Source organism: Trichosurus vulpecula, chromosome 4 (assembly GCF_011100635.1).
Source record: "Trichosurus vulpecula isolate mTriVul1 chromosome 4, mTriVul1.pri, whole genome shotgun sequence".
Classification (NCBI taxonomy): Eukaryota; Metazoa; Chordata; class Mammalia; order Diprotodontia; family Phalangeridae; genus Trichosurus; species Trichosurus vulpecula.
Genome location: NC_050576.1, coordinates 322,140,067 through 322,153,490, shown reverse-complemented (window position 1 = coordinate 322,153,490; position 13,424 = coordinate 322,140,067). Strand labels below are relative to the sequence as shown.

The 13,424-nt window shown below is 36.4% G+C and overlaps 1 pseudogene; it reads right to left on the bottom strand.

The window, feature by feature from the left end:
* Window positions 1-1,619: 1,619 nt before the first annotated feature.
* LOC118848742 lies at window positions 1,620-2,664 on the bottom strand (annotated as a pseudogene).
* Between the last annotated feature and the right edge of the window lie 10,760 nt (window positions 2,665-13,424).

Below are 13,424 nucleotides of genomic sequence, written 5' to 3'. Positions count from 1 at the left end.
TACCAGCTCATTTTACAGATGAAGAAACTGAGGCAATCTGGGTTGTGACTTGCCTGGGGTCACATAGCTACTAAGTGTCTGAAGCAAAATTTGAACTCAGGTCTTTCTGACTCTAGGTCTGGCACTCTATCCACTGAACAACCTCACTGCCATTCTTAGGTAGCTAAAATGAATGAAAAAAAAATCTTTAGCTTACCAGAAATAGAAAAACAGTAAGGGGTTTGTATCAATAAGGCAAGATTCATGATATTGATGGTGACCATTAATATGTCTATATAGTTCAGGATCACAAAGTATAACAGGCTGTCTGTATAGAAGGCAGAAGGAGTAAAACATTTTTTCAGACACCAGAGGATCAAATCCCAGAACCAATAACCCCAATTTGACATAGCAGTAATTGTATTCCAAAACCAGTAAGTCTACCTCAATGTAACAGCAAGGAGATTAAAACACAGTATCACAGCAAAGAGCTAAGCCATCCTGTAACCTTCCCTTCTGCTAAGGCCTTACCCTAAACACTCACTCATGAATCCTACCCGTCTGCTTGCCTGCATCCTCTCCTCCTGCAGTTCTGAAAGCTCTTGCAGTTCCCAAGTCCTTCCAGTTCTCTCTCTGTCTTTCCATCTCTGCATCTCTTCCAGTTCTCTGTTTCTCACAGCTCTTTCATCTCCTCAGCTCTCTAGTCTGAGGTTAATGGCTACCCACAGGGTATATATACTTTCTTTAGAGCCCTGGAGCTTAGCAACTACCTTTCAAAAGGGTGTAGGGCTGGGGCTTTGTACCTACTTAGCAAATGGGACCTCCTACAAACAGGCCTCTCCCAATCAAGCTTCCCCGTAACTAGCTCTACCTGAGACCTTTTAAATGGGTGGGGAAGATCTTTGATCACATTAGCACCCCAGGGCTACAAATTTTGGTGCACTATGGAGGCAGAAAGGTACCAGAATATCGTTCTACTTATTGCCACATATAGTGTGCATGCACATGTGCAGGCACACAGACACACACACACACACACACACACACACACACACCACATAGCCCAGCACCAATTTTCTGATGTCTGAACAAGAAAAAGCTGTGTCTTTTCCATTTAGAGATAATGTTTAAAAGGTAGATTTTACTTAAATTTACACTAAGATGCTACTGACTGATGTTGATAATATTAGCTGATATTAATTTATCGGGTTAGTCAGTCATTAAGTTGTACAATGTACAGAGTGCAGGGATTAAAATCAGGAAGACTTGAGTTCACATATGATCACAAACATTTACTTGCTCTGTGACCCTGGACAACTCACTTAATCTCTGTACACCTCAGTTTTCTAAACTGCAAAATGGGGATAATAAGAGCACCTATCTTACAATATGAAGATCAAATGACATGATATTTTTAAAATGCTTAGTATAGTGCCTGGCACACAGTAAGTGCTATATAAATCATCATTCCGTTGCCTTTTTCCCATTCTCCTTTCATTCCAATGTTGCCTGATGAGATGGAAAGGAGAATAAATTAGTTTTTTTTTTTGTAAAAGAGCCATAATTTATTGGACTATATCTTCTCTCAACTCCCTGCTCCCTGCCCCTTTCCCCCCTCTTCCTCATGTCCAGTTCCTTGGTCACTTCTGACATTTGCAAGTCTTCTTTGCCATTTCCAAGCATATAGATGGGGAACGGGGAATGAATGCTTCTCAATTAGCCTCATCAGTCTACTTTTTTCTTCAAACTTGGTGAAATGAGCAGGCAATTCAAGTTTCTCATACATTTCCTTCACTTTGGAAACCTTCTCAGGATTTTTCTACTTATAACTCTCCTCCAACATCTTCCTTTGCTCAGATGATGCCAGTTGAAGGCACTTTACCACCAGCCAGCTGCATTTGTTGTCCTAGATGTCAGTACTAATCTTGCTAGTCACACTGGGGTCACCAAAAAGGTCAAGGTAATCATCCTGAATTTGAAAAAAATCCCCCATCTCCAGAAGGACATTCTTGGTATTGGCATGTTCTTTCTCCCTGTCTATGCCTGCCATGAACATAGCAGCAGAAAATGGTAAGTAGAAGGAGTAGAAAGCTGTCTTGTATTTGCAATGTTCTCATATTTCTACTCAGTGAATCTGATAAGACCAACCTTGCCCTGAGGGGCTGTAATAAAATCAAGGGTTTGAACCATCTCATTCTGTTAAGTGCCCTGTAGAAGAGTTCCATGAGGTTCAGCTACTAGGGCTGCCCATGGCAGTAATGCTTTAGCAGGTAGATACAAGCTTCCAACGACATGGTATTATTGATGTCATCCAAGCCAATGCCAAGCTTCTTATGCCAGCATGGCTGTCCCTGGTGGGTAAGAGAAGCATTCATGATGTCATCTGTTACTAGGAAGAAAGCCTGGAGCAGCTCCATACACCAGCCCACTGCTAGTGCTCTCTGTAGACTATCATAAACCTGTTTTCAGGGTTTCACAAATTCCTGGAATACCAGGAGCACTGTCAAGCCTTGGTTGTATTTTCCCCCGAGGACATTGTACTCTAGGACCTCCTTGAGCCTGACTATGGCATCTCTCACCTCAGGATGCCTCATCCCATCCTTTGTCTGGGTCTTTACAATCTGGGAGAAATGCTGCATGAAGTCTCTTCTCTTGGGCAAAAGCTGATTTCTGATCTCCTTTCATTCTAGTACCTGGATGCAGCCTCAGCTTTCTCTGGGGGGGTGGGGGATAAATTAATCTTTTTGGTGAAGGAGATGGAGTTTAGAACAGTTGCATGACATTTTCCCTGAAGTGAGAAATCCCAGTAAGGAGATCCTGAGCAATCAAGGTACAAAATAAGACATGAATACCTACTGAGCAACTGAGGAGATTCTAGAAGACAAATATTAACTACCCACCTTGGCTTTTGGAATTAAGCTTTAGTAGAAACTTTATGAATCATAGGTTGCAGATTTTGTCCTATATAATATTTTAGAGATTATCCAGTCTAACTTCCTCATTTATAGATGAGTAAACTGAGGCCCAATGAAGGTAAATGACTTGTCCAAGGGCATAAAGAGAGTGAGTGGCAGATCAGGGATCTGAGCAGGTCCTTTGATTACATATCCAGTACTCTGAGAACTGTATCAACTGATTCTGTGCTACAAACCCTTCTATTTAGACCATAACTCCTCTTCCCCCTTTCCTACCACTAAATTGCCCTATCCCATAGACTTGACCTTTTTAAAAAAATATTCATTTTTAACATTCATTTAAAAAAAAAATTGATTTCCAAATTCTCTCCTTCACTCCAGCACTGCACCCCACCCATTGAGAAGTCAAGCAATATGATATCAATTATACATGTGAAACCATGAAAAACATATCATAGACTTGATTGATTATAAAGCAGAACAGATTCCTTCTAAGTTCTATGAAAAACTTAGGAGAAATTCAATAGGGAGTGAAGAGAATTGTGAAGACCTACATATGACCCATGATCACTAAAAGTAGCTCCCATTTATGAAAGAAATTTCAACTTGATAAATTGCAGACAATAACCCATTTTAGTTTCGCAATTTGTTGAGAAAGAAAGTGCAAATCTTATTATCCACATTTTACAGATAAAGATACTGAGGTTAGGAGATATTAAATGAGTAGCTAAGATTTCATAGTAAGTGGAAGAAACAGATCTTAGGCCAAGACCCTCTAACTGCTCTTTTGACTGTACCATACTGATCGATTTTAGGTCATGAATTTAAAGGAGGGAAGAAAGGTTAGCATCACCTACTATAATTCTAAGAGTTTATTTTAAGTTTTATTGATACCCTTTTGTTTTTCTCCCTGTAATCATTTCCTTCTATAACTCCTTTCCACCACAGAATCTTTCTCTGGGACAAAGAAAAATAGTTAAGCAAAGCTGACCAATATTTGGCACCCAAAGTCCCTTACCGTCCTGCTGAAGGAGGGAGGTAAATTTTTTTTAAAATCTGTTCTATAAAAGAGATCTATTTCAACAGGTAAGGAAATTGAACGACAAGGAATTTTGGGAGGTAAATTCATGTCACCAGTGGTTGTGTATGGAAACCCATAGGGAACTAGATTATGGGTCTCCTGACTCTCAATCTAGGATAGTTACCACTATGCTATAATGAGTGAATGAAAGCAAAGTAAAAATGACTATGTTTCAAGCACTGAATAATGATTCAACCTATGGTTTTCTTAATATAGAAAAATCCCCAGAGCAGAGACTCCTAACAAAGCCCATTCTCTGAAAATTTCTCATTGTCAGATTGTTGCCTAAGAGGTAAAATGACTTTCCTCACTCCCACAGTAAGTATGTGCCAAAGGCCAGTCTTATACCAAGATCTCTTTGTCTTCCAAGCCTGTTCTCCACAACTCCACCCTGAATCTCAAGTACCTGGGATACAAGTGAAAACATAAGGTATCCACTGCTCTCAAGGAGTTCCCATTCTAATTGTGGGATACAGCACATAAATAAGGCTTCAGCTGCTGAATAACTGAAATGTCTAGAGATTTTTAAGGTACAGAAGCAGAGAAAACAGCATGACCCAAGGGTCCTTAGAATGTAATGGCAGTTCACTTGAATTGGCAGGGCATACAGTAAGGTCATACTGCCATCCTGAGAAGGCCATAATTCCTCCCCTGAGTAAGGTTAACTTCTCCTTATTAAACGATTAAATAATAACTTAGAATCTCTCTTTTCATATGATTTGGCTGTTTGTGTCTTGGTTTTTCATGTACTATACAACCATGCTAGCCTGTTTATTTAGATGTGATGTATATCTGCAGTGATACACTTAAGGTTGCTTTAGGTAGCTTTTACCTTTCATCACAGTTTATTTTGAATATTTTTTTAAAATTATATATATATGTAAATATATATACATACATATATTTCTATAATTGATGTTGATTTAATTTTGCATTAGCATTTCTGCCAGGGTTAAGAAAATTGGCTCTCTTGGGCGCGTTCTTCATCATTAGTAAGACAAATTATATGACCATGCCAGTGGTAACTCAAAGCTTAAGCAGTTTGTTCTGATAAGGAACCAATTTGAGTTTCTTTTTGAGGGGGGAAAAGTTGCTTTCCAGCTCAGCTTCCATATGTCTCCTGTGGATGTAATGTTTAAGGAAGTGTTGTTAAATTTGACTGAACAGGGATTTGCCTTCTAGCTGGAATTCCCAGCTGATCTGTTTGCTCAATTCAGTGAAGATCTTATTAGGGGAATATTGGTTATAACTTTTTTACTTGTGCTCAAAATCTCTCTGTAACCACTCAGCTTGCTCATATATTAGAGCTATTACTGTTCTACTGTTCTAAATTTTTTTAAAAAAAGGCAAAGGAGGGGGAGATTTCTTCTTGAGAGATCTCTTTGAAAGTGCTTGAATCTGAAGAGTTTGAGCAGAAAGCAGGGCAAAGGGGACACATCGGGCTTCTGTTAAAGTATCATCAATATAAATTAGACTATGACTAAAAATAGAGCTGAAATCCATATTTTTGTACGTACAGCAGCTCTTTATGTGATAGCCTAATTCACACTGAGGATGCTTTAACAAGACTCTTGGAAAATTTTAAAAAAAGAAAATAATAAAAAAACCAAAATGAATCCTTTTTGGGGGGCTGGGGGGAGAAAGAGGCTCCAGGAAGCAGGCCAAGTAGATAATCTTTTTCAGATAGGCCAGGCCTTGTGACTCAAAGTGTGATTGGGGCTTTTCTTCCGCTGGGACCTGTCTAGCCATTCAAAACTTCCACTTTGAAAAATGCTGCTTTAGTTCAAGTTGTGAGCACTGTCAGCAGGACTGTCTACTTCCTATTTTAAACAGAATGATGGACCTCTAAATTTGATTCAAATACTTGCATTGTATTATAAAGCCCTTGACTAGTGTTACAATGTTGTAAAGCAATCTTATCCTTGAGTAAATGATTTAAGGATCTTGGGTAGTTATTAGTTAGCTATTTTTAGAACTTCTCGTATCTTTATTGATTCAAAATGTCTTTAAATTTCTGAGTCTATAAAGAAATTGTTTGCATAAGATTCAAGAATTCATCCCTGTGGAAAAAATCCTGGTGAGCTCATTCCCAGCCCCTCATACTCCAACCCCACCTTCATTTTGGAGAACGGTTAGACAATGCTCAAGTGAAATTCAAAGGCCTGAGCTGAGAAAGATCCTTGAAGTTTTTCTTAAGTTCACACTACACTCTAAGTTGAAATGCTTACTGGAGTTTCTTGGCAAGTATTTTTGGATCATTCTAACTAGAAATTCATTATGTTGAAAAGGGAGGGTGGGAAGGTAGTGCATATAAGCCAAGTATATTTTAAATAAAAACAAACTTTAAGTTTTGATGACAAGTGTTTATTGCAAAAATATTAAGAAATACAATCCAAGGAAAAATCAATATGCCACAGAAAAACAAATGTTAGTCTACTGTCATGCAAGTCAGAAATGACCCGGGGAAGTAACCACAAAGACCAAGTATTGGGGAGAGAGATTTTGCAGGGAAAATAAAAAGTGACAAGGTAAACATGTATAGGAAGTAAAGAAGGAGGACAATGAGGAATGTAATACCAATCCAATATTCTCAGAATAAGAGATTGGATAATAAATGGCCATGGGGTAATATAGCAAAACTTTCCATAGTGACACAGGAAGAGATAAGCAATGTAAGCCCTTTTTTCATTATTATTGTTAAATGAAAGTGATATCATTTAAAATAAAAGCTGTATCTGGGTACCAATTACCTAGTTCAAAATACCGGAAACAAATGAATCTAGTAACTTAGTGTTTGATTAACTCAAAGACCTTAGCTACTGGGGAAAAGATTCACAATTAGTCTAATTGAATGCAAAAACTAGACAACTATCTAGCAGAAATTAGTTTGGACAAATAGCTCATTCTTTATACCAAGAGAAGATCCCAAATAATATGACAGCTAGAAATAAAAGGCCATATCATAAACAATTTAGAGGGAAAAGGGAGTAATTATTTTTCAAATCCATAGGTGGAATTTTACAACTCTCATTTTTCTCCTCTTCTTTGCTAAGCAAAAGTATCCTTGAATAGGTGCAACCAAAACCAAAATAAGATAATGATAAATTGACACTGAAGATGAATAAAGAAAGCACCTAACTTCTCTTGATAAATGCAGGATACCAATGACTGCATTAGAAAGTACTCAAAAAAGATGAGACCAATGAGACATTACCAGTAATCTTAGAAAGATCATGAATGTCATTATCCTCCCACTTTAACCTCTGTTCCAGTCTCAGACAATGAGATCACCCCTTCTCACTGAATGTATCAAAAATACTCTAATATAGATCTTGATTTTTTTTTCGCTTTCTATCTCTTCTGGGAACTTATCTTTCAATCATCACTCTCCCCTTCCTCATTTTAATTTCCATTTATCCTTATTTCTGAGAATGATACCAGATCACTCTTATCCTAAAAACAAAACAAAGCCCCACCATAAAACTGATCATATCTCCCCTGCCCCAATCCATTATTTTATTTTTCTCCTTTTTTTTCATAACCAACATCCTAGGAGTAAAACAAACACCTTTCTCAGTCAAAGCTTTTGCCTTCGTTACTCAACTAAAATTTCCTTCTCCAAGCTTACCAATAGTCTTTAAAATGCCAAATATGATGAATTTTCTCAGTCCCTTTATATAGTTCTCTACAGTATTTGATGCCATTGACCATTTTTTCTTGCTAGCAATGTATGAGAAGAGATTGGGGGGTAGGGGAAACACTCTCATGTTTTTGGGAGACATTGTTCTTTCTTGCTTCTCCTATTACCTATCTGCTCTTCTTAGTATCATCTGCTGGATCATTATCTATGCTCATCATCCATCATGCATCTCCTATGTTTGGTTGTATCTTGTGTCTACCTAGAGCTCATTTCTCTTTTCTTTCTTCAATATTTGTGATAGCATGGATTCAATGTCTATGGGTTCAGCTGACATTTCTACTCATGCAACTCCAAGAACAATATATGAATGAAGGAATAACACATTAATGAATGAATAAATTAATAAAAAGTATTTATTAAGTACTTATTGTGTGTAATAGCACTGTGTTAAGCATAAGATCCATAAAAAACCCAATAGTTTGTCTCCTGATTGCCAGTCCTCTATCACCAAGTGTCTCTTTGACATTTCCAATTGAATTTCCTACAGACATATTGAATTCAATATGTCTGAAATAGAACATTTTATCTTTATCCCAAACTTGCCATTTGTAAGTTTTCTTTTTCTCCAATCATTCTTCTAAATATCCGGAATTACAACTTTTGATTCGTCTTTTATTCTTTCCCTTTCCTCACATCTTTCTATCAAATGAATTGTCAATTCTTATCAATTCTATTCATTACATGTCTTATGATTGTTCAGTTAAACATTTCCCACAGTCATTCATGTCCTCATTAACTTTTACCAGTATTCTTGCTTTTCCTGCATTTGATCTCTCTCCATCTCCAAACCATCCTCCATGCAGCTGCCTAAGTGACATTGTTCAAGCATGGGTGTGGTTACATCACCACTCCCATAATCAAGAAATTCCAGTGGTTTTCTCTTTTTTTCTAGAAAAAATAAACTCTTTGGTATTTAAAGCTCTTGCAACTTATTATTAATATTACAAGTTTATTGCATATTATATTTATATTGTATTTTATTTTAGTATTTTACATTGCATTATGTTTGTCATGTTATGTTATGTTATGTTGTTATGTTATGTTATGTTATGTTATGTTATGTTATGTTATGTTATATTATGTTATGTTATATTATGTTATATTATAGATTTATGTACTCTACATTGCAGATACACAAGGGTAATTTCTGTGCCTCCTTCCATACGTGACATTCCATTTCTAATCTTTGAGTCTTATCATATGATGGTACTGGACCCCAGCCCTATCCTGCACTCAGAATTCAGTTCCTTATCTCTGCCTTATAAACCTGCTTGCTTTTTTTCAAAGTTCAGGTCAAGTTTTACCCAATACATTAGGCCTAGCCTAATCACTTCAATTGTTCATGTGCACTGCACATCCTATACCTCATACCCAAATTACTTTGCATATATTCTATATTTGCATGTGTATGCATGTATCCATGTATGTATTGCTTCTGCTAATGAAAAGTGAAATTATCGAGGTCTAGGACTACTTTGTTTTTGGCTTTGTACATCCAGAACAAAAATAGCACCTGGTACATAGTAGACATACAATACTCATTTTTTTAAATTCTTTGAGTATTTTTTTGATAAGAGAGGTATCACAGATCCGAAGTACAAATGTCCTAATTTTTTTAAAAAATGAAAAAAATGGGCTCTACAAAGCACAGGATACTGATGTTGACTTTGATTTCCAAAAGAATACTAAAGCATATTATTATATTACGTGACAAAGACAATAGTGATCCCAATAAACAAGGACGCACCCTTCTAACTTCATTTCCTTTTCAGACAGGGTGACTAAATTATAAGAAACATCAAGGGAGTGCTATAGATAATGTTTGCTGAAATTTCAGCAATGCATTTGGCAAAGTCTCTCATGCTTTCATTGTGGATAACATGCAGATTTGTGGACTAGATAATAGCATAGCCTTGTTGAGAAAAAGAAACACTTCCCCCTCAGAGAATAAAGAGTAGAGAATAAGATGGTTTAATATAAAAGGATATTTGAACAAAATATTTCTGACTAGCAGTGAGAGTCCACCTGAGGTCAGAATAGCACAAATTGGTAGCAAATCAAATCATCTTTTTCATGACTTCCTGTAGCAACATCTGACAGCAGGTGAGAGCAAGTACAGAAAAGCAGATTATAAGGGTTATCCAAGACTGGAGATTTGGATGGCAGGAATCACAGAAGGTCAAATAGGTAAGGAATTCTAGGGTGAAAATAGTAGTATTGTAGAAATGATTGAACAAGGCAACTAGGCTAGACAGGGAATCAAATGACTTGAGAAAAGGAATAATGGACTGGGAGACTAGGGAGGAATCAAAGGACTGGAGTTCATACTGAACAGGAAGATAAGAATCACCATAGGGAAGAGATTAAAGTGTGAGTTATTAAGGAGGCTGTAGTCTGCCAAAAGTTTTATTACGCATATACCATATGTGTTATAAATGCAAAACAAAACAAACCAAAACAAAACTTTAGCATGAAAAGAAAATGGAAAAGAGATAAAGTTGAGAAATATCTATATTTTGTTGATTATTCTATTTTGACCATTCATTCTTATTTATTGTGATTGCCAATATTTTGAATTCATAAGAATCCAGTCATTTTATGGAAAAATCTCAGTTCTAATGTAATAATTTTAATTACTCTAAATTTAAATATTTATTTTGAATTAGTTTTAATAAAATCTATTTTCCTATCATTGTAGATGGAAAAGTTTGAGAATATTTTTTTCCTAAAAGGGAGAATAACCTTTGCTGCATGGTTTAACATTTTCAATGACATTTCATAATCTTGTATTTGAGAAGGAGAATTCCTCGGAATCATAATTTGATACATTTGAAGAATTCATTAGATCACGCACAAAAAAGAGATATTCCAGTCTTTGGAATTTTGATCCTTTATTCAAGTTAGCCTAGGTTTAAATCCACAGTAGTTTATTTTAGGTGTAGATACTTAAACTGGGATGAAAGAGAATATGATAGATTTTAAATGCAAGTCTGTCATCAATTTCATCGAGCTAGGTAAAGTTCTAGATCTCAAAGAATGGATATACAAGACCACATTTCTTAAACATAAGTATAGTGTTTATTGATAATATGCATATCGTTGGTACCCATATGTCAAGAGAAATGAAGATTATTTGTGTTTATTAGCTTGCAGGACACCCTAATTTTGAGCCACCTATTTTGGGCCTTGGAAAGCCTGTGGTGGTTCTCAGGGAACCATCAGAAATGAAAGCTAAATGTGAGTGGCAACAGTGGAGAAGGTGGAACTCTGTTTTATAATTAGAATGATGATCTGCCTTCCTTCATTGTGTTCTAGATTTATTTTCTTTAGTTTTAGATGGTTACTTTCTTATTTAGGTGTTTTTATGTTCAATAAATGTAGTTTTCTTACATTCTAGCAGGTGTGCAAATTCAATCAGCAAAAGTTGGTGGTGCTTTAATGTTCAAATAATTCTTACCTGGGGGCATGGGAAATGTCCCTCCATAGACATTTGTTCCTGGTTAGAGGGAGGTAAGCTAGAGAAGTGAGGTTCAGGGGAAAGATACAGGAGACCCAGGAGAAAATACTAGGAAGTAGTGCCCTCCTGATAATACTACCTCTAAATAAGGAAACCAGAAATGGGTTATGTTACAGTGGTTCTCACTTTGAAGTGTCTCCACCAGTAAGTGAAAAGGAATTCCCATCTTCGTTCTTAAGTTTAGAATAGGATGGACAATGGCAATTAGTGAGCCAGTTACTGTTTTCAGCTCTATTTACTCCATCTCTGTCCTACACAGTTCTGTGCTAGCTTTAAAGTCTTTTTAAAATAATGTCTATGTGTTTGACCTTCTCAGACCTCTATTAAATGCTTAGCATCAGAAGGGACCTTAGAGACTCTACGGTCTAAACTCTCACCCTTGTACAACATACCGGAAAAATGATCTTCCAACCTCTGACTCTCTATGTCCAGTGACAAGAAGCTCACTACATTTCATGTTAGTCCATTTCCTTGTCAGGACAGTACCAAGCACCAGAAAATTCTTCCTTTAATGAACAAAATTCTACTTCTGTATAACTTCTACCCATTGGTCCTTGCTTTCTGCTCCAGAGCAAATGGACTAAGTTCACTCTTCCACGTAACAATATTTCAAAGTATTTAAAGCCAATTGCCATGCCCTTCTAAGACTTTTTTTCTACACTATTTATTTCCCAACATTTCAACTGTTCTTCACCTGATATAGTTTCTAATAACTGTCCCATGGAAATGCAGGTATTCTTTACTCCCAGTAAAATGATTTACCCACAACATTGCACTATTCTTAGCCCTAATTCTTAATTCTTAGCCATAATTATATTTACACAGAACAAATTCCCATTTTTTTTGCATTTGTGTAGCATTCTTTTATCATACTTCATCCTATGATGATAATTATGGCTGACATTTATATAACAACTTGTTTCACCAACTGTGTGTCAAGGTATCCTGGAGTCCCACAGTGAACTCACAGGACTGCCTACATTTTTTGTATGACTAGATTTTTTATTTTTAGTTTACAACACTTACTTCTACATGTTTTTGAGTTTCCAATTTTCTTCCCTTCCCTCCCCTCCTCCCTCCCCCACAAGATGACATGCAGTCTGATATAGATTCTACATAAACCTTTGCATTAAACTTATTTACACAATAGTAAAGTTGAAAGGAGAATTATTACCAATGGAATGAATCATGAGAGAAAAAACAAAACCAAAAAAAATGAGAAAAAAGAGAAAAAATAGTTTGCCTCAGTCTACATTCAGACTCCACAGTTGTTTCTATGGATGTAGCTAGCTTTTTCCATCATGAGTCCTTTGGAGCTTTCTTTAAGCCTCGTACTGCTGAGTAGAGCCAAGTCTATCAAAGTTTGTCATCACAGAATTGATATGTCTGTGGTTGTGTGCAATTTTCTCCTGGTTCTGCTCCTCTCACTCAGCATCATATCATGTAGGTCTTTCCAAGTTATTATGAAGTCTGTATCTTCCCCATTTCTTATGGCACAATAGTATTCCATTACATTCATATACCACAACTTTTTCAGCCATTCCCCAATTGATGGACATCCCCTTGATTTCCAGTTCTTTGCCACCACAAAAAGAGCTACTATAAATATTTTTGTACATATAGGTCTCTTTCCTACTTATGCTATCTCTTTAGGATACAGCCCTAGAAGTGGTATTGCTTGGTCAAAGGGTATGCACATTTTTATAGCCCTTTGGGCATAGTTCCAAATTGCTCTCTAGAATGGCTGGATCTGTTCAGAACTCCACCAACTATGTAACGATGTTCCAATTTTTCCACATCCTCTCCCCCATTTATCATTTTCCTGTATGGTCATGTTGTCTAATCTGACAAGAGAGATATGGTACCTAAGAGGTGTTTTGGTTTGCATTTTTTTAATCAGTAGTGATTTAGAGCATTTTTTCATATGCCTACAGATAGCTTTAATTTCTTCCTCTGAAAACTACCTGTTCATATCCTTCGACCATTTCTCAATTGGGCAATGGCTTTTATTCCTATAAATTTGGCTCAGTTCTCTGTATATTTTAGAGGTGAGGCCTTTATCAGAGACACTGGTTGTAAAGATTTTTTCCCAATTTTCTGTTTCCCTCTTATTCTTTGTTGCCTTGGCTTTTTTATACAAAAACTTTTCAATTTAACACAATCAAAATTATCCATTTTGCTTTTTTTAATGTTCTCTATTTCTTGTTGTGTCATGAATTCTTCCCTTTTCCA